At 45.8% G+C, this 22188-nt stretch overlaps 1 protein-coding gene across 9 annotated transcripts in view; it reads right to left on the reverse strand.

Annotated features, from left to right (window-relative positions):
• The window catches only part of Foxn3 (forkhead box N3), a 380871-nt gene that overhangs the window by 235434 nt on the left and 123249 nt on the right, over positions 1 to 22188 (reverse strand). For 4 of the 9 annotated variants that reach the window (XM_051150366.1, XM_051150386.1, XM_051150382.1 and 1 more), the window contains one exon: positions 9461 to 9584. The exons of the other annotated variants lie outside the window; for them this stretch is intronic. The gene's annotated coding sequence lies outside the window, so the exon portion shown is untranslated. The remainder of the gene's footprint in view (positions 1 to 9460; positions 9585 to 22188) is intronic. 9 annotated transcript variants of the gene reach the window in all.

The raw sequence follows: 22188 nt of genomic DNA on the forward strand, positions 1-22188 counted from the left end.
TTTGACTTGACTATAAATATCTGTACTTCAAAGTCAATGTCCACAGTGGATTCTCCATGCTTTTTTTTTTTTTTTTTTTACATACACGCATACATTTAGTATACATTGTTAGCCTCAGAAACACATGTTTTACATTTGCTGCTTGGGAAAGAATTCTCCTTCTCAACATTTTACCAGCAAGTTAAGTTCTAAATGGGCACACACATTGGCTTTTCCCTGTAGGTCAAGGAGACCACTGGGAGCAGTGGCAGCAGCAGCAGGAGCAGCAGCAGCCGCCACATACACACTCTCTCCTTGCACCGTACCACCCTATACTCCAGAGCACTCATGGTCTGATGTGACAAGCTTGGACTTCCTACTCTCCTTCCACCAGTCCTCCTCCCTGCTCTTCTCACAAAGCTGAGAGTTGAACACCCAGAGGAAGTGCTAGAATGTTTCCAAAAGCCTTGTCAGACGTGACAAAAGACGCAAAACTATTCAATCCCTTTGCAGATGAAGGCCTGAACTCAAATCCCATCTCTATCCGAAAATGACTTTGTCGGGATATCTATTGTCTGTATTTCCATTTCTTAGTCATCAAAATGGGGTGGTCCCAGACACAAGGAGCCAGGCCATAAGGATCTTCCCTGTTCTTCCAGAGACCAAGCTCAATCTCCTCTGTCAGCCTGCCTGCTTTCTTGCCATATGTAGCTGACTTAGTTTTTCTTTTTCTTTCCTTTTCTTTTGAGACAGCATTTCTCTGTGTAGCCCCACCTGTCCTGGAACTCACTTTGTAGACTGGGCTGGCCTTGAACACAGAGATCAGCCTGCCTCTGTCCCCTGAGTGCTGGGATTAAAGATGTGCACCACCACTGCCCAGCCACACCCAGTTTTTCTAAGCAGATCTTTTCACACCTGTTTCCAATGGCAATGTTATCAGAACATCTCCTAACCTTTGAAGCCTGCATTTTAAAAAATCCATATGGCTCTGCAAATTTAATGAATATTATCTTAAGTTTCTGTCCTTTTCCTATATACACACACAACACAGAGGTCCAAATTCTTTCTTTGACGCAAAAACAAACTCCAGGTTTCTAGTACCTCAAGGAATATGAATCCAGAAGCCCATGTTCACGGTCACCCATAAAAGTCTGCAGCGAAATTTGGTGGCTTTTCATGTCATCAGCAAATCCATAAGAGAATGGGGAAATCATAGGATCGATCGGCACAGAAGTTCCAAAGTCCACCCTTCAAGTTTTTTTTCTTTTTCTTTCTTTCTTCTTTCCTTCCTTTCTTCCTCCTGCCTCTGTCTCCCCAGTGCTGGGATTAAAGGTGTGCGCCACCATGCCAGGCTCAAGGTTTCATGTGACATGAACAAGACAGAATTTATTTGAGAAGGAAATGCAAGGTAACATTTGGAGTTACCATGTTCATGGGGATAGGAAGCCAACTTCTAGGACTTTCTGTATTCCCCTTTGGAGAAGGCTAGGAGCTTGCCAGAACCACAGTCCGCATGCACTTATTAGCCAATTCACCTCCGGGATCTGACAGGCCTGCTCAAGGCTTTGCCACTTCCTGAGGGAGTAAGAAGGGTTCTTCACACAGATCTAATGGAGCTCATAGGGAGCACCAAATAGTCCTCCCAGATGGTCAAAAGGTCAGAATAACAGACCAGGTTGGGGGAGGGGAGCAGATGGGACAGACGGGACAAAATGGACAGAGGTAGGAACCTGTGGTTAGCAAGACAACATGACATAAGACCAACACAAGGCAGAGAGAGTCTAGGACAGGCAGGACTGTTACACAGAGAAACCCTGTATCGAAACGAAACAAAACAAAACAAAAATCAAAAAACAAAAAAAGACCAACACAAGGGCATCTCTGTCACTGATCACACAGGTATGCCCCTTGCTCCTAGCCTTCACTCTAAGAGCAAAGTCAATGGTCTCTGTCCACTCTTTCCACTTCTACACACACATCTACACACACACACACACACACACACACACACACACATACCCTGAGTCAGGGTTTCTCTGTGTAGCCTTGGCTGTCCTGGAATTGCTTTTGTAGACCAGGCTGGACTCACACCCACAGAGATCTGCTGAGATTACAGGCGTGCAACGCCCCCTCCCCACCCCCCACCCCCCCACCCCCGCCCAGCTCCCTCTCCACTTTTTCAGGGCAATAACACTGGATATGGGCCAGGTGGTAGGGTCATCCCTCAACTCTTACATCCCCCCTTAGAGATTTCTGAGCCACAGGACTAGGGACCCGTTGTGACAGTAGAGTTGCCTCCCTCTGTTCCACCTGCAGAAGTTCCAGGACAAGCTCATTGTCACCTATGCTAAGTCTGCCTTAAACCGCTGGACCCCTGTGTGGTCCCTGGAAACACACTCTGGACCTTGGTCCTGAGGACAGGGACATCAAGGACAGGGAGAGACCAGAAAGTTACATTCTCCACCTCAGCTTCTTAAGACTGAGCTTCTTGGATCTTAGAAATGATGTGCAAGGCTCACTGGTTACACTCATCTGGGATGTGGGTCACACCGGGGATGTTCCCAAGGGCTTCCATGGGGCATTACATAGCCAGCAGGTAGCATTCTCCCAGCATCAACTTAAGGAGTGGCAGGCTCAGGTTCTCTGCCTCAAACTAACCCAGAAGGGCTAGCAGAAGAAAGAGGTGTCAGTGTTGATGGAACTCCAAATCACACAACGGCTGGGAAATCCAGATTCTTTCATTCATACTGGAGTGTAAATGACTGGTACCAAGCCCATTCCCCATCTGTTGCTTAGCAACCTTAGCAACGGAGACAAGGATGAAGGAGACGTCTGTAGACACGTGGGGCAGGCCACTCCGTTTCTCTATGGGGAGTCCTACCCTGGGTGGCCTCTGATGGTGACCAATTGCCATCTGGTAAGGCTAACCCAGTGTTATAATCTGATGTTTAGAACTTCTGGCCTCAGCCTTTAATCCCAGCACCGGAGAGATGGAGGCAGGCAAATCTCTGTGAGTTCAAGGCCAGCCTGGTTTACAAAGTGAGTCCAGGACAGCCAGGACTACAAGAGAAACCCTGTCTCAAAACAAACAAATAAACACAAAAACAAAACAAAAAAGAATTTCCGGACTCACTGTCAGGAAAGATAATTTTCCTTGGTGGATCCTAGGCTTAATAGGTTGGCTGGCCAGGGGCATACCATTCTTCAGTCAAAACCCTGAGATGGAGTTTACAGACCATGATAAAATTGGACAGGGCTTTCCCCAGGGCTGGCCCTGGATTGATATGTTTTCAGTTCTTCATGTTACCTGTCAGTAACTTGTCACCTTGAGATGTCAGCCTAAAAACCAGTCAGTATGAATGGGATGCTGCCAGGGCTCTGTGTTCATCCTGCAGAATTAGTGTGGCTCAAGGGTGACAGTGGCACATCTTCATCACCCTACCTGCCTGTCTTAATACTTTAGGCTCACTTTTTCAATCTTTGACTGTATCCACTCACTACCAGTTTGAAAAATTTAAAAGGGCTTCTCTGTGTGTGTGTGTTTACGGTTTGGGTGGAAAGGGTTTTAAAAGGCACAGGCCAGCAAGACGGTGCACTGGGTGACAGAGCTAGCTGTGCAAGCCAGATGACCTGACTTTGCTAGTTGGGAGCCATTGGGAAAGGCAAGAACAATTCCTTACAGCTATCCTCTGATTTCCACATGTGCACTGCAGCATGTGTGCTTCTTGTACACACACACACACACACACACACACACACACACACACACACACACGTACACACACACACACACACATGTGCATGCACACATACAGATTTAATCTACAAACTGATGCAAAGTATAAAGTCTGTGGTCCTTGCTCAGTGCACTGGACTCCAGAAGGTCATTCTCTCTCTCACCCTGTCCAGGAAGCTGAGCAGCTTCCTGAGTCCATCAAATGGTCCCCATCAAACAGTGGTTTTGGAAAGAGAAGGACCGTACCTTAAAAGCTCCCACAGGGGACTGGAGAGCAACTCATTGCATAAGGTCTTGGGTTCCATGCCCAGCACCATAAGGGAAAAAAGAGCCCCCACCTGAGGCTCAGTCCTCACCTGCTATTTTCCAATCTAAAGTTCAGCGTTTCACATTTATACTACTGCACAAATGGCAGTAACTGGGGTCATTCCCCAGACCTGACTAGGGGAAAAGTGGGAGTCCTGTACCCCAGGATGTCAAGGTGTTATGAGGCATGTTCTAAAAGACAGGAATGGAGAGAGAACACCGAGGCCACTGTAACCATCCTTCCCGGAGCCCATCTTGCTACTTCCTAATCCGGTCCTTAAAAAAAAAAAAAAATCATTTCACTGGGCGTGGTGGCACATGCCTTTAATCCCAGCACTTGGGAGGCAGAGGCAGGTGGATTGCTGTGAGTTCAATGCCAGCATGGTCTACAAATCGGATCCAGGACAGCCAAGGCTACACAGAGAAACCCTGTCTCAAAAAAAAAAAAACAAAAAAAAAAAAAAAAACAAAAAAAACAAAAAAAAAAAGAAAGAAAGAAAAGAAAATATCATTTCGTTCCCTTATTTGTGTGCTTGCATGTAGAGTTGGAGTATAACTTGCTAGCAGTAGTCTGGTCTCTCCCTGCACTGTGAGTTGAACACAGGTTGTCAGGCATGGCCGCAAGTGGCTTCACTGGTTGAACCAATGGGTCAGCCTTAGTCTGATTTTGAAGTGAGGGCTATCTCCAGCTGGGCCTCCTGAGGAAAGAGAATGTATCTCCTTTGCCCTGAGTGGTGCCTCAGCAGAGAGGTTTCCTCACCCAGTCAGTCCTGAGCATGCTGGGGCTGGGGGAAAGCTGGAACCAGCAATGTGAGACAAACTTGTCTTGGGGATCAGCACCAGGGGTGGGCGGTGTGGGAGGGTGCGCAGCCTCAGTCAGGGCAGGTTCATGCTGTACCCTGGGTGTCCATGCCAGAGACCTTCCTGGTTAGGAGTCAGGGCTCTAAGACCTGCAGGGATGCCTGTTCTGACAGAAGCTCAGCTGCCAACACACAGCTATCTTCTCCTCTCCCCCCTGAGGCAGCGGGGCCTGGAAACTAAGGACAGGGCCTCTTTAAAAAGCCTGCAACCAAAGGTCCAGAGAGCAAATAGGCTCCAGGAAGACACTGGAAAGCCTCAGGAACTGACTAGCCCGCATACTCAGGATTCCTAAAACCTGGAAAGAGAAAGCAATAGTAAAAACTTTCCAAGAGAGACCTAGTTTAAACCCAAGCATAAGACCTCCAGACACTTTGCACCCACTCATAATAGACAGCAAGACTTTTAGATGAACTGGAGTCGAACCAGATGGCAATGCTGTCTCTTCTAAAATGCTTAGCTGTGTCAAGCTCTGCCTCAAAACAGCAGCAACAAAGACACCTCTAATCTGAGCACTCGGAAGGGGCACAAGGCCAGTTTTAGCTAATAAAGAGTTTTAGGCCAGCCTGATCTACATGTGAGCCTTGTCTCAAAAAGAAAAAAACAAAAACAAAAAACAAAACAAAACAAACAAACAAAAAACAAAAAACAAAAAAGAAAGAAAGAAAGAAAAAGAAAAGAAAGGAATCAGGAAGGAAACCAGAGCTGAGGAGATGATGCTTTGTAAGCCTGCGCACCTGAATCTGTCCCTCAGCGTCCACGTAAAATGCCAGGTGTGGTCATAGCACTGGGGAGATGGCAGCAGGAGGATGCCTGGGACCCCTGGCCAGACACTAGCTTACTTAACAAGGACCCTGTCTCAAGAAGGTGAATAGAGCTTGAGAAGGAATGACAGCAGAGACTGACCTCTGGTGTCCAGGACCTGCACACATGTGCACTGTATCCATAAGAACATGCCTACACACACACACACACACACACACACACACACACACACACACACACACACACACACACACTTCTGCCTCATTTATTTGTTCTGTTTTTTTTCTTTTTTAATTATTTCTTTTTTATTTTATGTGTATTTGTGTTTTGCCTTCATGTATGTCTCTGTGGAGGTGTCAGATCTTGAAGTTACAGACAGTTGTGAGCTGCCATGTGGGTGCTGGGAACTGAACTCAGGTCCTCTGGAAGAGGAGTCTGTGATCTTAACCGCTGAGCCATCTCTCTAGTCCTCTTGTTTTGGTTTTTCAAAACAGGATTTTTCCTTTGTTGTCTTTCCTGTCCTGGACTTGCTTTTAACCCCAGCACTCGGGAGGCAGAGACAGGTTGGAGGTGTGCGCCACCATGCCGGGGTCCCACAATTTCTAATGAAAAATCCAGTGTGTGTAAAAATGTAAAGAAAGACATACTTGGGCAGGCTTGGTGGTACATACCTTTAATCCCACCCATCACTGGGGAGACAGAGGTGGGAGGATTTCTGTGAGTTCAAAGCCAATCTGGTCTTCATAGCAAGTTCCAGGCAAACCAGGGCTACATAGTGAGACCTTGGGTTTAAAAAAAAAAAAAAAAAAGGCAAGCAATTAAGATGCACCTGGACAGCTTGATGGTGAGTACCTGTATCCTGACACTCACAGCCGAGGCAGGAGGATTCTCAGGACAGCCTTAGTTTACAAGGTCCTGTCTCAAAAACAAATCAGACAAACTCAGAACTGAAAAAAAGGAAAAAAGATAAGAGTCACTCTTTTTCAGGATTGAGACTACCTTGTGGCTCACAGCAAATGTTTGGATAGCATCTATTAGAATCTATCACTCCCACTGGTTTTGACCCTTGTAGAAATCCTCTGTTTGGAAGCACACAGTTGTAGCCTGGCAGTTTATGATCCCCACGCCCCAGTTGCTACACTGAGCCCTAGTCCTAAAATGATGGTACCTGCAGACTCGGCCTTTGATGGTAACTGTGCTAAGATGACCCAGGTGATATGGTGGGGATCCTGTGATGGCACTGGTGTCCTTCCCCCTCTTTCCACCACAGGAGGACATAGATGGCCACTGTAAAACAGGAAGGACTCCTTATTTAAAACACCAACAAGTCAGGACCTTCATCTCAAATTATGCAGCTTCCAAATGTCCGGTCTGTGGTATTCTGGCACTGTATATCATTTTGTTAGATATAATTGTATTATGCATGCAATGAGCCTTTTTTAAACATTAAGAAACATTCCGATGCATTTTATTTTTATGTATACAAGAATCTGGTCCATCCTTTCCAGAGCTTCACACTTTACTGGTTAAGGTGGGTGTGGCAGATGGGATTAGAAGAGCACCAAGGCAAACCAGTAGGTTTGCAAGTGGTTCTGGTTTAGCCCTGGTCCCAACTACTGAAGTTTGTGCAGCTGCTCGACCCTTGGGCCTGTTTACTCAAGTAAATCCAGCACAGAACCTGGAGCTCAATGCTCAGTATGTGAGTGTTTGTCTCTATTGCATCACACACACATGCAGTGCTCCCATAGGCCAGAAGACGGCATTGGATACTCTGGAACTGGAATTACAAATAGTTGTGGGTTGCCAAATGGGCACTGGGAGCTGAACCCAGATCTTCTGGAAAAGCAGCCAGTGCTATTAACAGCTGAGCTATCTCTCCAGCTTCTACTCTTTTGTGTGTGTGTGTGTGTTTTGTTTTGTTTCTGTTTTTTGTTGTTGTTGTTGTTTTGTTTTGTTTTAAGAGACAGGGTTCCTCTGTGTAGCCTTGGCTGTCCTGGACTCACTTTGTAGACCAGACTGACCTTGAACTCAAAGAGAGATCTGCCTGCCTCTGCCTCCCAAGTACTGGGATTAAAGGTATGCGCCATCACACCCAGCTGATTTCTTTCTTTTCTCTTTCTTGCTTTTTTTTTTTTTTTTTTTTTTTTTGAGAGAGGGTTTCTCTGTGTCTCCATGTAGCCCTGGCTATCCTGGACTTGCTTTGTAGACCAGGCTGGCCTTGAACTCACAGATATCCGCCTGCCTCTGCCTCCGGAGATTGATTTCTTTTGTCTTGTGGACAGATATGGAAATAGATTGGCTTATATGCAGGAACCCTACCAAGAAGAATTCTCCCTAGGGAGACCATCTTCCCATTGTATTCGTCACTGAGGAAATGTAGAAGTAACAAGTGGACACGAGTGGCCTTGTGGAGGCCCGCAGCGCTCAATCAGGGTACCTGTCTTGTCTGAACATCACTACTGATGTCAGAGTGATGAAGACGTTTGAGGAGGGAAAGCTGTCCTGTTTAGACGTCAGATAAGAGGGCAAAGAGTGGTTCCTGCACTTCCCTTGCCCAAGCCCTCCAGTGCTTTTTCCCTGCAGGAAAGATCCATCATTATTCATGTTGCTGTCATCTGAATGTTTCTCTCTATCTTACCTGAGGCTCTCTGGGCCTTGTAGGCTCAGCTTCAGTTGCCTTATCCTTATAACAGGAAAACTGGTATGCTTTTGGGGATGGCCACAGAACAGCCCCCTCTTTCTGGCATGAACATATTTTGCTCCCCCACCCACAAATGGCAAAGGAGTAAGCCACGGACTCCTACCACCCCAATGCCTTCTGTTGACCACGTAATTTTACAATGCGTGTCTCAAGAAAATGGCCCCCTTCCTTCTGTGTGCAGGGAGAGGCTCAGTTACCCAGGACTTGGCTGTTGTGCTTGTGAAAAACTCTAGGTTTCTGAGGCAGCCAGGTTGCAACAAGACCACCAAGTCAACACTCTGCCAGCTATTGAGCCCCAGGTGTGGTGCCTGCCTGGCTAATTCCACGGAAGCCCGATGGAGCAATCAAAACTTCCAGCAGGTTCCAGCAAGGATGACGGCAAAAAGTTTTGGCTGACCTGGCTCCAGAGAAGATAAAGCCCTTAAGTAAAGATTAGCCACGCTCCAGCCAGCTCCATTCACAGGCAAAAGTCAAAGTCGGTATTTTGCAGAGTGGAAAAGAACAAAAGGAAACAAATTCATTCCTTAGCTCTCCAAAGAGCCTAGCAAAATAACCTGCTGCCCTAGAAGACGAGAAAGCTAGACGGTCTCAGCACACGGGTCTCCAAACAGCACATGCTCATTGGGTTCCCTCATGGGGTATGAAAGGCTTGGTAATGCATGAACATGACAGCATTATGACATCATTTCTACTTCAGAGTAGTGAAGATTGGGGAGCCTCAGAACGTAAAGACAACCCATCTGGCAGCCCTCTGGGCAGGCACATTGATAATAAGAGCCCCTAAAGTCAGTGTGAATTTAAATCTGCAACCCAAGAGATGGCCCGGTGGCTCAACAGGGCATTTGCTATGCTTGCAGAGGACCTGGATTGAGTTCCCACCTACCACGTGGCAGCTCACAGCCATCTGTAACCCGAGTTGCAGAGGACCTGATGCCCTCTTCTGACCTCCACAGACACACATGTGGTGAACATACGTGCATGCAGGCAAAACACTTATGCACAGAAAATAAAAATAAATATTTCTTACAAATCAAAAAGAAATAAGTCTGAAACCCAAGCTGTAATAGGTCAGGTGCTACAATGGCATATGGGAGTTAGAAGGACCCTTGGCTCACCTCAAAACTAGATAGGTCCATGGCATACACAGGAAAGCATGGAGCTCATCGGAGCCCCTTTCTGCTCAAGGGAGCTGCATGGCACACATCTGCATGGGATGACAGTGACTCATGGCTGCTGGCTCTGTAGCAGGAGGAGAAGACTGTACACATTGTGCCTGGCAGGTGCTAGGCAACCTCCAAGTGTGTGCTTTTTGTTTTGTCCCATTCCTTTGCTCTCCCTCTCTCTCTCTCTCTGTTTTAAACAGAGTCGCACATAACCCACCAAATTCACTATATAGCTGAGGTTAACCTTGAACTCCTAGGAGCTCCTCCTGCCTCTATCTCCCAAGTGCTGGGACTGTAAGTGTGCTGTACCAAAGCAGGCTACCGCTTTTTTTTACATGGTCTCTCTATTTATTAGCTCTATCTGCCCTGGAAACCTACATAGATCAGACTGGCCTGGAATTCACTGGGACCCACCTGCCTCTGGTTTTTTGTTTTGTTTTTTTTTAAGCCAGGCTATTTAATCCCAGCATTGAGGAGGCAGAGGCAGAGAAATCTCTGAGTTCTAGGCCAGCTTGGCCTACAGAGCAAGTTCCAGGATAGCCAGAGCTACCCAGACAAAATCTGTCTCAAGAAAAGCAGGAGGATTTCTGTGAGTTTGAGGCCAGCCTGGTCTACAAAACAAGTCCAAGATAGCCAGGACTACACAGATAATCCCTGTCTCAAAAAATATAAAGAAAAAAAAAAAAGAAAAAAGAAAAGAAAAGAAAGAAAGAAAAAAGGAAGGACCATAAGATACATTTCCCACCCAAAAATGTGTGTGTGTGGGGGGGTGAAATTAGGGTGCACCTTATAGTCTGATTGCTGTTTTTACTATTCTTCTTGTTTTACTGCTCTAAAAACTAGATGTGTCTTATGGTCAGGTAAGTCTTATGGTCCAAAAAATAAGGTAGGTGTGGTGGCACACACTTTAATTCCAGGGATTAAATCTGGGAGGAAGATGGGTCTCTATGAACTCAAGCCAGCAAAGGCTACATAATGAAACCCTGACTATAAAACAAAAACAAACAAACAAACAAACAACAAAAAAACCAAGCTACCTCCTTGTAGGGAAAGAGGTAAAGGCTTCCTTTTCTGGTATTTCTTCTAGAAGACAAGGGCACCTATAGTGCACCTCTTTCCCTGAGTGCTCAGTAAAGGCCCACAGGCAGGTCTAAGAGTCTGTAGCCCCCAAATGGCAGACTGGAAAGTGCAGAACACTAAGGGGCTCCGATTAAAAGAGAATATTCCTTTTTTGGGGGGGATGAGTGGTCAAGACTTTCTGGGCTCTGGTTTCCCACAGGAATCCCAGTCTACCTTCAGTTACTTGAAGGGAAAAAAACCTAAATCAGTGGCTCTCCACCTTCCTACTGCTGCGCCCCTTCAGCACAGTTCCTCATGTCGTGGTGACCCCCAATGCACAGGAGACTTTCTGTAAAAGATGTGTGGGAGTCAGCCTAGAGAGAAGTTTCAGAGTGAGAAAGGGTGACCCATTCTGGAAACACCAAAGGCAAAATGGAAATAAAGTCATCCAGGTGGCAAAGGAGATCTACAGAGGTGCCAGCTGGGCACTCCAGCTTGATGCCTTGATGCCTACTGTCCACCAGGGAAGGCGCTTGCAGAATGATTGGTCCAATAGTCTATTCATTTGATCCATGCCCTAGCCTTCTAAGCAGCAAAGGCAGGGCCTACTGTGTGCAGATCTGCTTTGGGACTGACTATGAGAGACAAGTAGACCACTTCTCTCCTCCCAGACAGGAGGATGTCCAAAAGTAAGAAGAAGGAAGCCTCAACAAAGCATGGCTTGGCTTCAAAGTACTGTGCTTGCATGGTATTGGCATTTGTAAGATAAGAAAAAACTAGCTGTGGGGTGCTATTGAGAGCAGCGGTTCTCAACCTGTGGGTCACAATCCTTTGGGAGTCACAAATCAGCTATCTCAAATATCAGATATTTACATTATAAATCATTATAGTGGTAAAATTACAGTTGTGAAGTAGCCATGAAAATAATTTTATAGTTGGGGGGGGTCACCACAATAGGAGGGACTGAATTAAAAGGGTCACAGCATTATGAGAACTGAGAGTCACTGGCCTACACCCTCATCTTTGATCTTTGCACTCCAGTACACAACACAGAACTGTTGGTGTCCAGGTAAATCTGTTGAGTAAATCAGATGTTCATATGAAATTTACAAGAGAAGAGATACATGCATTGGCAGTGTACCAGCCACCTCTACACACAGTGTCCGCTGGGCATGCAAAAACACCGGTGAACTTGGACTACACTTCTGGTCTAGTCACAGCAGGATAACAAGGTCAGTCTCTGGGGCTGATAATGGACCATGGTCATGTAAGATGTTAGCACCGCAGGGAACTGGGGGAAGGGCAGCTGGGAACCCCTGTGCTGCCTCTGGAGCTTCTGGGTCAAAGTTCAACATATGAAAAAAATATGTGGATGATACAAGGAACCATGTATTCATGGATATATACATCAATATCTTCCCCATAGACATGGAGAGGTGAAGGTCAGAGGATCAGAAGTCATCCTTGACTACATAGTAAATTCCAGGCCGTCTCAAAAAGAAGGCAAGTTGGCTATGGTGGCACATGCCTTTAATCCCAGAATTCAGGAGGCAGAGGAAGGCAGATTCTGTAAATTTGAAGTCTGGACTACAGAGCGAATTCCAGGCCAGACAAGGCTACTTAGTGAGATCCTGTCTCAAAAACAAAAAATAAAAAACAAAACAAAAACAAAAACAAAAAAAACCCACAAAAAGAAGGCAAAATGTCATGTCCCAGCACCAAACACACAGCTGAGGTGAGAGGCTTCCAGCCACATCTTTATGTTCCTCTGGCACACTGTGGGGTAGGGGTGTTTACCATTCTTTCTTTCCCAATCCCTCCTTTCCTCAGGTCTCAGCTGAAGCCTGCCCTGACCCTGGGATGTCTTCTCAGACCACCAGCACCCAGACCAAGAACCACCCTGACAGCTTGCCTCCTACAGTCTGCCATTGAGAACCACAGATCAGCCATCTGTCTTTTGACAATGCAGACGCCACAGGAGATTGACCTTAACCAATTGTATCTGTGGTACCAGGGTCCACATCAAGGGACCATGTCTTAGTGCACAGTGCTTGAGGGATAGTTTTGGAATGAGTCACCAATGTGTTAATGATTTCACGAGGAAGTGGCGCTGACCGCTGATGCTGGGAGCGATGTAATTCATCAACTCTGAATTGTAGGAAATCACACGAAACACATAACAGTATCGGGAATAGGTGGCAGAGAAGGTGACATCTCTAGTACTAGTGTGGTCAGAGGATCATTCAGAGGCAGCTGTCTGGACTCACCGAAAGGTGAGCCAGGCATAGACAGAGGAGGTAATTAGGCAGAGGGGAAGAGGCTAGCAACACTCAGGAAACCCTGGGTAACTAACACAAGGTGTCTATACTCCTAGGAAATTTGTACCGGAGTGATGTAGGACATTAGGCTCACAGCACTGAGTCAGAGGGAAGCCCCACACATACTGGTCCAGGTAACCAGCCTTCTGGTGAGTGAAATAAGATTTGTAAACATTCATGTTTGGATTCATAAATGCTTCCTGATTATATAGTGCAGAGCTCTGAAATCTTGGTCACTGGAGGAAAGTCTAGGAGGTAGAGGCAGGAGGACCAAGGCCATCTTTGGCCAGGCTTGGCGGCAGGCATGGGGGCTCACATCCTTCGTCCCAGCAGTAGAGAGACAGAGGCAGGCTGATCTCTGTGATTTGGTGGTCTACATGGTGAGTTCCAGGCCAGCTAGGGCTATATAGTGAGGTCTTACCTCCAACAGACAAACGAAATCAAGCCTATCCTTAGCTACATAGCCAGTTCGAGGGCAGCCTGAGATGCCAAGATCCTATCTCTAACTACCTAACTAAACGTAAATGAAATAGATCAAAAAGTAGACTTTAAGGGAATAATGGGAAAATGGGAGGGGGGGGAGGAATGGGAGGATACAAGGGATGGGATAAACATTGAGATGTAACAAGAATAAATTAATAAAAAAAAAAAAAAAAGGGAAAAGCAGGGGTCTGCCGCACTGGGAGCCCCTTTATGGTAGAAAGAGGCACTTAGAAGAACTCTCTGATCATGCAGATAGAAGCCAAATTCTCCTCTTCCTCAGAGCAGAGTTGGCCAGAGGTCATCCAAGGTCAAGTTCATCTAGGCTGATGCAGCCAAAGCCATCCCATGAGAGGCACAGCTACTTCCTTTATCGTTTCCGTTTGCCCTCTTGCCTTCCTACACATGGTTGGAGGAGAATTCGGGTACATCATCTGCATTTTCTTCATCGCTGATTGATGTGGGACGGCCTAGCCCACTCTGGGCAGCAGCATCCCTAGGGAGGTGAGCCAGGACTATATAAGGAAAATGGATGAACAAGTCAGAGGAAGCAAGCCAGTAAGCAGTGTTCCTCTGTGGTCTCTGTTCTAGTCCCCACCTTCAGGCTTCCCAGGTCTCTAACCTGTAAGCTGAAAGAAAGTCCAATTTGGCTTTGGCCCATGTCTTATCAAAGTGGTAAAAAACAAAGCAGGGAACGCAGTAAGACAGAGGGAGACAGATTGGAAAGAGGTCAAGCTTACTGTCTTATTTTCCTCTTCTCATTTACTCCGCGTGTGAACGAGCATGCCACAGCCCATGTGGAGGCCAAGGAATAACTTGTGTTATCAGTTCTCTCCTTCTGCTTTGTGGGTACCATGAATTAAACTTGGGACAGCGAGCTTGGTGGCAAGTACTTTTATCCACTTAGCCATTTCATTGGCCCTGGGCTTGGCGTTTTTACACAAGTTCCTGCAAGAACTAACAAGATTCTCCAGAGAACTAGTTCCTTCTGAGGGCAGTGTCCTCAAGGACCAACTGTTCTAAAATGAGCCTCTTCCCATCTCAGTATCACCAAGATCCATTGAGGACCAAATTTCCATGAATGGACTACCCATGAATGCGTCAGGGGCAGCATTCAAACCTGTCGAAGTCATACAAACCACATATTAGCTTTCATTCTTTTTGTGGGGGTTTTGTCTGTCTGTTTTGTTTTTTCGAGACAGGACTTCTCTGTGTAGCCTTGGCTATCCTAGACTCACTTTGTAGACCAGGCTGGCCCTGAACTCACGGTGACTAGCCTGCCTCTGCCTCCTGAGTGCTGGGATTACAGGCGTGCACCTGGCTAACTTTCATTCTTGGTACACCCCGTTGCCAACGGTGATGGCGATGATCATGAACTTAGAAAGACCCAGCCCGGGGTAGAGGCCCCTGAAGCCTACTTTGGACTTCTAAGCGCAAACAGCTATCTATCACTTGCTCTTCCTCTGGCTGGCTCTCCATCTCCTGATATAGACAGGACTATACTAGGAAAGAAACTGCAATGGGCTGGGACGACAGGACATGGAGACAAGATACCATCCAACATAAGAGGGTGTGAGCACTGTGCTGTGCCTGGGCCAGGTGCACGTAGCACCCAGTCTAAAGACAAGCCAGCTGGCCAGGGAATGTGGCTTTTGTTCTGCAAGATCTAAGAAAGAGGATTTCAGAAATACAACCAGGAGCGCCTAACATGTAAGGATTCTTTTAGAAGGTTATGCTCAATGTTTTCTCTTTTAAAAACTATTATCTACTTATAATTTTTAAGTTAAAAAAAAGGAATTTTAATAGGCCTTGATTCCACTGCCTAAGAACACTGGGCTCATGTCACCGTCTAACAAAAAGAAGTCACACACACACACACACACACACACATACACACACACACACACACACTTAGAATAACGAGCAGAGACAGGAAGGAATGAAAAAGAAAAATTGCCTTCTCTCCTGCCTTGATCCTTAGACCTTCTCAGCCTCCCCCCTCTTCTTTTTCCTTTCTTTTTTTAAGACAGGATCTGTTATAACTGGGACTGGCCTTGAACTCTCTCTGTAGCTCTATTAGTTACTTTTTGTTGCTGTCGTAAAACACCATGACCAAGGCAATGTACTGAAGCAGTTTATTTTGGCTTAAGTCTCCAGGAGGAGACCCCACAATGATGGGAGGGGCGTGACAACAGGCAGGAAGCTGAGAGATACCATCCTCAACCCCAAACACAAGAGTGAGGGAGGGGTCACAGGCGGTATAAGAGCTCAAAGTCCACTCCCAATGACATACTTCCTGTAGCAAGGTTCCACTTCCTAATGACTCCAGAACACACCCCAAGAGTGCTACCAAGTGTTCAAGTGCCTGAGCCTATGGGGCACATTTCTCATTCACAGCACCACAGTAGCCAGAGATGACCTTGAGCTCCTGATCCTCTTGGCACCACCTCTCAAGTGCTGAGATTACAGGGTTACCCTACCACACCTGGCTTTGTGTGGTGCTAGAGATTAAATCCAGGGCATTGTGTAGACTACGCAAGCATTCCGATGACTATACTATGCTTTCCTCAGCCCCACTTTTTCTATCATGGACCTTGCCAATAACAATAGCCATTAAAAATATGAGGAGAAGGCTAAAAATATTGCTCAGCAGTTAGGAAGACTTGCTACTCTTCCGAGAACTGGAGTTCAGTATCCAGCTCCCACTGTGGCCATGGCACACTCCCTTGGTACTCTATCTCCAGGGACTGAATGCCTTGTTCTGGTCTTGGGCACACACAGACACAGACACACACACAGAGACACAGACACACACCAGACACACACACAGACACAGACACACACATAAAGACACAGACACACACAGACACTGATACACATACAGACACAGAAACACACACACAGACACATAGACACACACACACACACAGACACATAGACACACACACAGACAGACACACACACATACATAGACACAGAAACACACACAGACAGACACACACACAGACACACACATAGACACAGACATACATACAGACACACACATACACACACACGCAAAATAAAAAACCTTTAAATCCATGTCATATATATGTGTGGATATCTGTATTTTTAAAAATATAAATATGATGTCACTGTTTTACCTTCTTTTCCAGATGCTACGATAACATACTCTGACAAAAGCAACTTAAGGGAGAAAGAGTTTACTTTAGGTCACAGTTCCTGATTACTGTTAATCACTGCCAAGTAGTCACAGAGGCAGGAGCTCAAAGGGTTGGTCACAGACAGGGGCAGGAAGCAGAGAGCAGTGAGTGCTGGTGCTCAGCTCTCCCTCCCTTGCATTCAGTCCAGAATAATCTGCCCACAATGAAGATGAATCACTGTTTTTTCTTTTTGGTTTTTTCAAGATAGGTTTCTCTGTGTAGCCTTGGCTGTCTTGGACTCACTTTGTAGACCAGACTGGTCTCAAACTCACAGTCTGCCTGCCTTTGCCTCCCGAGTGCTGGGATTAAAGGTGTGCACCACCATGCTAAGATGAATCTTAAAGGATCCATTACTGTGCTCTGGACAGTCTCCCACCAGGATGCACGGGTCATTCTAGATTCTGTCAGTCACAATGAGGCAGCACACCTCTCTTTTGCAAAATAGCTTTTTTTTAACCTCCTAAAGAATATTCTGGGACCAGCATGCAGATCCTCGCTTTGAATTCCCTGTCCCATGCTAAGACTTCACTGGGCTTTAACCTCTTCTGCTATGAAGTAGGGACAGAGGGCTTGACACATGCAACAGCTGGCGTATGTAATGAATGCCCCAAAGGCCATGTTCTAATTTGGTACCACTGCTAGTTGGTAAAACTTTTGAGAGCTGGACTGGGTAGAACTAAGGGAAGCCATTGGGGAAGTGCCCATGAAGGAGGCTATTGGGCACCTACCTGCTCATCTCTCAATGTCTTTTATTTCCTCTGCATCCATTCCCACAGTGATACGCCATCTTGCCCCAGAGCAAAAGCAACAAGGCAAATTGACTACGGTTTAAAGCCTCCAAAACTGTGAGCTAAAACAAAAACCTTCCTCTTTCTAAAGCGGTTCTCTTACGCATCTGTTTACATGTTTATGTATTTTCTTTTTGGCAGGCAGTGGGGGGTTACTGTATCTAAGACCTCGTGCCAGGCAAATGGTCCTCTAAGGAGTTGACTCCTAGCCCATTTTTAGATATTTCTTATAGTAACAGACTACTGACTAGCACAACATAGAAGATTTTTAGATCTTGGGCACACAGAAAATCAGTATTCTTCTTATTTATTCTTCTTATTTGTACCAGTTTCCTGCTTGTCCTATTAAATGCTACTCATGGACCAGTTCATAGCACCTGTGCTCTGAGCTGTTCCTGCAGTTGGGGACTGAGGCTGCATGTCTCAGACCATCTCAGTCTGGTATAGGTCCTTGGGGTCAGGAGTTCTCGAAGTGTTGGTGGGTGTAAGTTAGGTGAGTGACAAACAGAGACAAAACCCAGGATTGAGTTTGTGTCTGAGTGTATTTTGGAGACAAACAAGCCAGGTTTTATATATTTTGAAACGGGGATTTCTTTTTTGTGGTTATACTTTTTTTAATACAATTAAAAAAATACAGAGTGTAGTGTAATTATGTTGTCATCAATCTTGAACAATCATTTATAAGTCAGTAGATTGGTATCAGTGTATATGTCCTCTTTATTAAAGGTCAATGTTCTCTCATGTCAGACATTTGTGAGTCAAGACAGTTTTTTTGTTTTGTTTTGTTTTTGTTTTAGCTCATCTGCCACTATCTGGAGTTTTACTCAAACTTTTATTTGCAAGTCATAATATGAACTATTTGCTGGTGACTAATTCTTAGCCATATTTTTATTAACAAGTGGAATGGAACTTAGTGGTTAACTTGACTGAATGACCCTTGGCTGCAGTTTCAAGTCAAGGGTGGCCTAGCAACACAGTTATGTCTGAAAGTTTTTTGATAAGAAAAGTAAAAACAAAGATGGAAAGAGAAAACGGTCAGAATGTTCCCAAAACAATGAGTGATAAGAGAGGGGGGGGCTGCAATTAGTTACTCCTGGCAAGAACATCAGACCCAATCCAGGAGGCTCTCCCTTGATTGGGGGTTGTCGCCTCGGGCTTTGTAGTAATGTTTGTCACACAGACACCACTGGAGGGATCATGACAGTTGCATTCATTTGCTATCACTGTTACAAACAATATCAAGGGAAAAAAAATCCATAGGATATATTCCTAAAGGTGAGTGAGCTTGCTGGATCTGCGCAACACCTATTTTGGTAGATGTGCACTCCCAAGCCACTCTGCTAGTCAACCCCAAGGGAAATATGATCAAGGGTGCCCACTCCACAGCTAATCCTCACAATTAGATAGTCTCAAAAATTTCAAACCAACCAAACAAGTAAAAAAAGTATACTTTTTTTTCAGGTAAGAAAATTTGAAGTCTGGCATCCACTAAGCTGTATTAACAGTGCAGATAAGGCCAAGGTCAGGCCACTGGTCTTGAACCACCTTCAGATGTTCAGACTCTAGGCACCAGGAAGGAGCAAAGACCACCGGGCTAGCCTGTCTTCTTCCTGTCTCCATGATGCATCCCTCCTGGGTAAGCCTGGAGCTCTTCTCTGCCTGGGTTCAGGCAATTGTCTCCCAGGGCACCAGAGTCCCCAAGAAACAAGAAGTCCTTGCCCCAGACAGTCAGGCTGTGGGTCATCCAGACCACAAAGTTGCTGCCTGCAGTTAGCAGATAAAGAAAGCCTTGCCTCCAAATTGCCTGAGGTTCAAGGTCATTTTCCTTTGGTTTATGTTATCTGGTCTGTCTGGAATCCCAGCCAAGTGGCTCATGTGAATGAGGGCAAGGGGAAGGGCAATGGCTCCCATTTCTCTTCTGCCCTCACTAGAAGATCTAGATGCTTTTTAAGTGGGAAAGAAGGCTCCTCATAGTTAAAAAAAAAAAAAAAAAAAAAGTCTGCTTCAGGCACACACACACACACACACACACACACACACACACACACACACACACACCCATGCACACACGCACACAGGTGCATACGCATGCACACACTGCCACTCTAACCCAGCCTCCTGAGTGTGAGATTCCTTAGAGAAAGGCATTGATCCATCTTAATCTAACTGTTTCCGGTGGGCCCAACATTTTCATTGGCACAATTCAATTTCTTTTCTTTTTTAAAAAACTTGTTTATTTTTAAATATTTATTTATTTTTTGTTTATGAGTACACTGTCTTCGTGCACACCAGAAGAGGGCATCGGATTGCATTGCAGATGGTTGTGAGCCACCATGTGGTTGTTGGGAATTGAACTCAGGACCTCTGGAAGAACAGCAAGTGCTCTTAACTGCTGAGCCATCTCTCCAGCCCCACAATTCAATTTCAACATAGGCTTTGGAGGGCACAAGCGGCAATCAAACCGCAGCAGCGTCTGCTTTGCTGAACCTGCAGGACTGTTCTGAGAAAGGCTGGTGTGCACATGATGGTGCCCTGTGTAGACCGTGAAGTGCAAATCAAATGGGCGCTCACGGTACATGCCAGCGAGCTAGTGGCCACCGGCTTCCACGCAGGACCGAGCCTGCTCGTAGCTGCATCTTGAGTCATGCAGGCAAGACCTGCCACCCGGTTTGAGGTACCTCCGAGGTCACCTGCCTCCTACAGGAGCATACCAGAACCAAATTGATCGTCATGACACAGACGAGTCGTAGGTTCATCTCAGTTGTACAAATGCATTTCACGAGCATCTATTGACACACCGGCTCAGCCAGGTGTCCTGCAACTCCTCATTCAGTTGGCAGAAGCAGAAAGTGCGAGGCCTTGAGGTCTTGAGAATGGCATCATCCTACAATTAGAACCCATTTGTCTACCACGTTGTGGAAAAGAACACCTTAAACTCTGTTAGGGCTTTCCCCTCTCAGGAAAACTGCTGCGCTCTGATTGTCCGAACCCCTAGGCAAGGTCCCTGTTCCACCACTTGTACTTTGAGATGGTAGGCAGATGGTTTTAGCTCTTTGGGTTTAGTGGTCTCATCTACAAAAGAGGACCACAAAAGAGGGATGTGGCCAAGCCAGAGGGAATGTATGGAAGCTTGGTGCCTGACTGAATTCAAAGGGAACGGCTTGTTGTCTGGGGGTCCTCTATGTTTCTTGTTTTTCTTTTCTTTTCTTTTTTTCTTTTTTTTTTTTTTTTTTTTTTTTTTGTTTGCTTTGGTTTTGGTTTGGTTGTTTGGTTGAAACAGGGTTCCTGAGTGTAGCCCTGGCTGTCCTGGAACTTGCTCTGTAGACCAGGCTAGCCTCAAATCCAGAAATCCACCTGCCTCTGCCTCCCAAGTCTGAGGCTGAAGGTGTGTGCCACCACTCCTGGCCCTGTCTGTCTCTAGTCTAACTGCAGGCCTCTTTCTACATGACTGACTCAGTTGGCAACGTGAAGCCATTTTATGTAGACAAAATACCTTTGGGGACTTGAAGGCTCTAACTATAGGCCTGATAGAACTCATTACGCTAACATCATGAAGTCATCTTGTTCTAATCCGAGCACTTTACTAAGGGCCCTGGATGGACGTGAACTCGTAGACCTGTGGCAAAACAAAACAAACAAAACACAAAACAAAACTAAACAAAAACATAAACAAAAGCCAAGGCTGTGGCACAAGGGGAAAGTATGGTCTAGTGTACAAAGGCCCTGGTTTCTATCTTTGGCACTCCAAAAAGAAATGGTGGTAAGAATTGCTAGGAGATATACCTCAGTGGTACAGTGCTGGACCAGTATGAATGAGGTCCTAGGTTCAAATCTCTGGAATGGAATACAAGGGATAGAGGAAAGAAGAGAACTGAGACAAGGAAATGGATGCTTCCCTGATTCTTCCACACAGCTCAACTGACTGATGCCCAAGCCAACTGGGGCTTATTCATATATGAAAAAATACATAGAAGCCTGCTTCAGAAGTAAAGTAGAAAAGATGTAGAGATAAATAAAACACACACACACACACACACACACACACACACACACACACACACAGCCCAGGACAGTCTACTACAGATATTCAGTTGTTACATTGCCTTACGTTTCTCTTCCTCCCTGAAGTTAAGTCAACACACATGAATGGCTTTGATAACAAAATGTGAGTGGAAGTTGCTTGTCACTTCTAGATGACTAACTTTAAGAACCAGTACACACAGCCAGGCATGGTGGCACATGGTGGTGCATGCCTGTAATCCCAGCACGCAGGGAAGCAGAGGTAGGCGGATCTCTGGGAGTTTCGAGGCCAGCCTCATCTACAAAGCAAGTCTAGGACAGTCAAGCTCTTTCTATAAGACTCTTGGTTGTGTCAAGTTGACAATAAAAACTAACCAGGATGTCTGGATGTACAAATGAGACTAAGACTTACACAGAGTGTGGTCCTTGGCCATTCTCAGCAGACAAGTGCAGTGTGCAAGAAAGACAACTTTGTTCTTTTATACCTCCAAGTTTGGGGCATTGCCTCTCACCACAGGACCTAGCCAAGCCAGAGCTGTACATATGCACAGCATGGCCATCAGGAAGGGACCTTCCTCCAAGTGGGCAATTTCCTGTTACGTGTTCAACAGCATTGATATAGATTATGGATCCCTAGGGTTCCAGTGCCAGAAACTCAGCCACTCATTAGAGGTGTGAATACAGTTCTAATTAGGAATAGTTAAATTCCTTTCAAAAAATAGATCATGAAAGGAAGCTCTAGAAAACCCCTACACATGCTCCGTGAAGCTCCCACTACTGAGCTGGGTGAGAACATGGCTGGGTGAAAGGCT

This window comes from Acomys russatus, chromosome 1, assembly GCF_903995435.1.
Source record: "Acomys russatus chromosome 1, mAcoRus1.1, whole genome shotgun sequence".
Taxonomy (NCBI): Eukaryota; Metazoa; Chordata; class Mammalia; order Rodentia; family Muridae; genus Acomys; species Acomys russatus.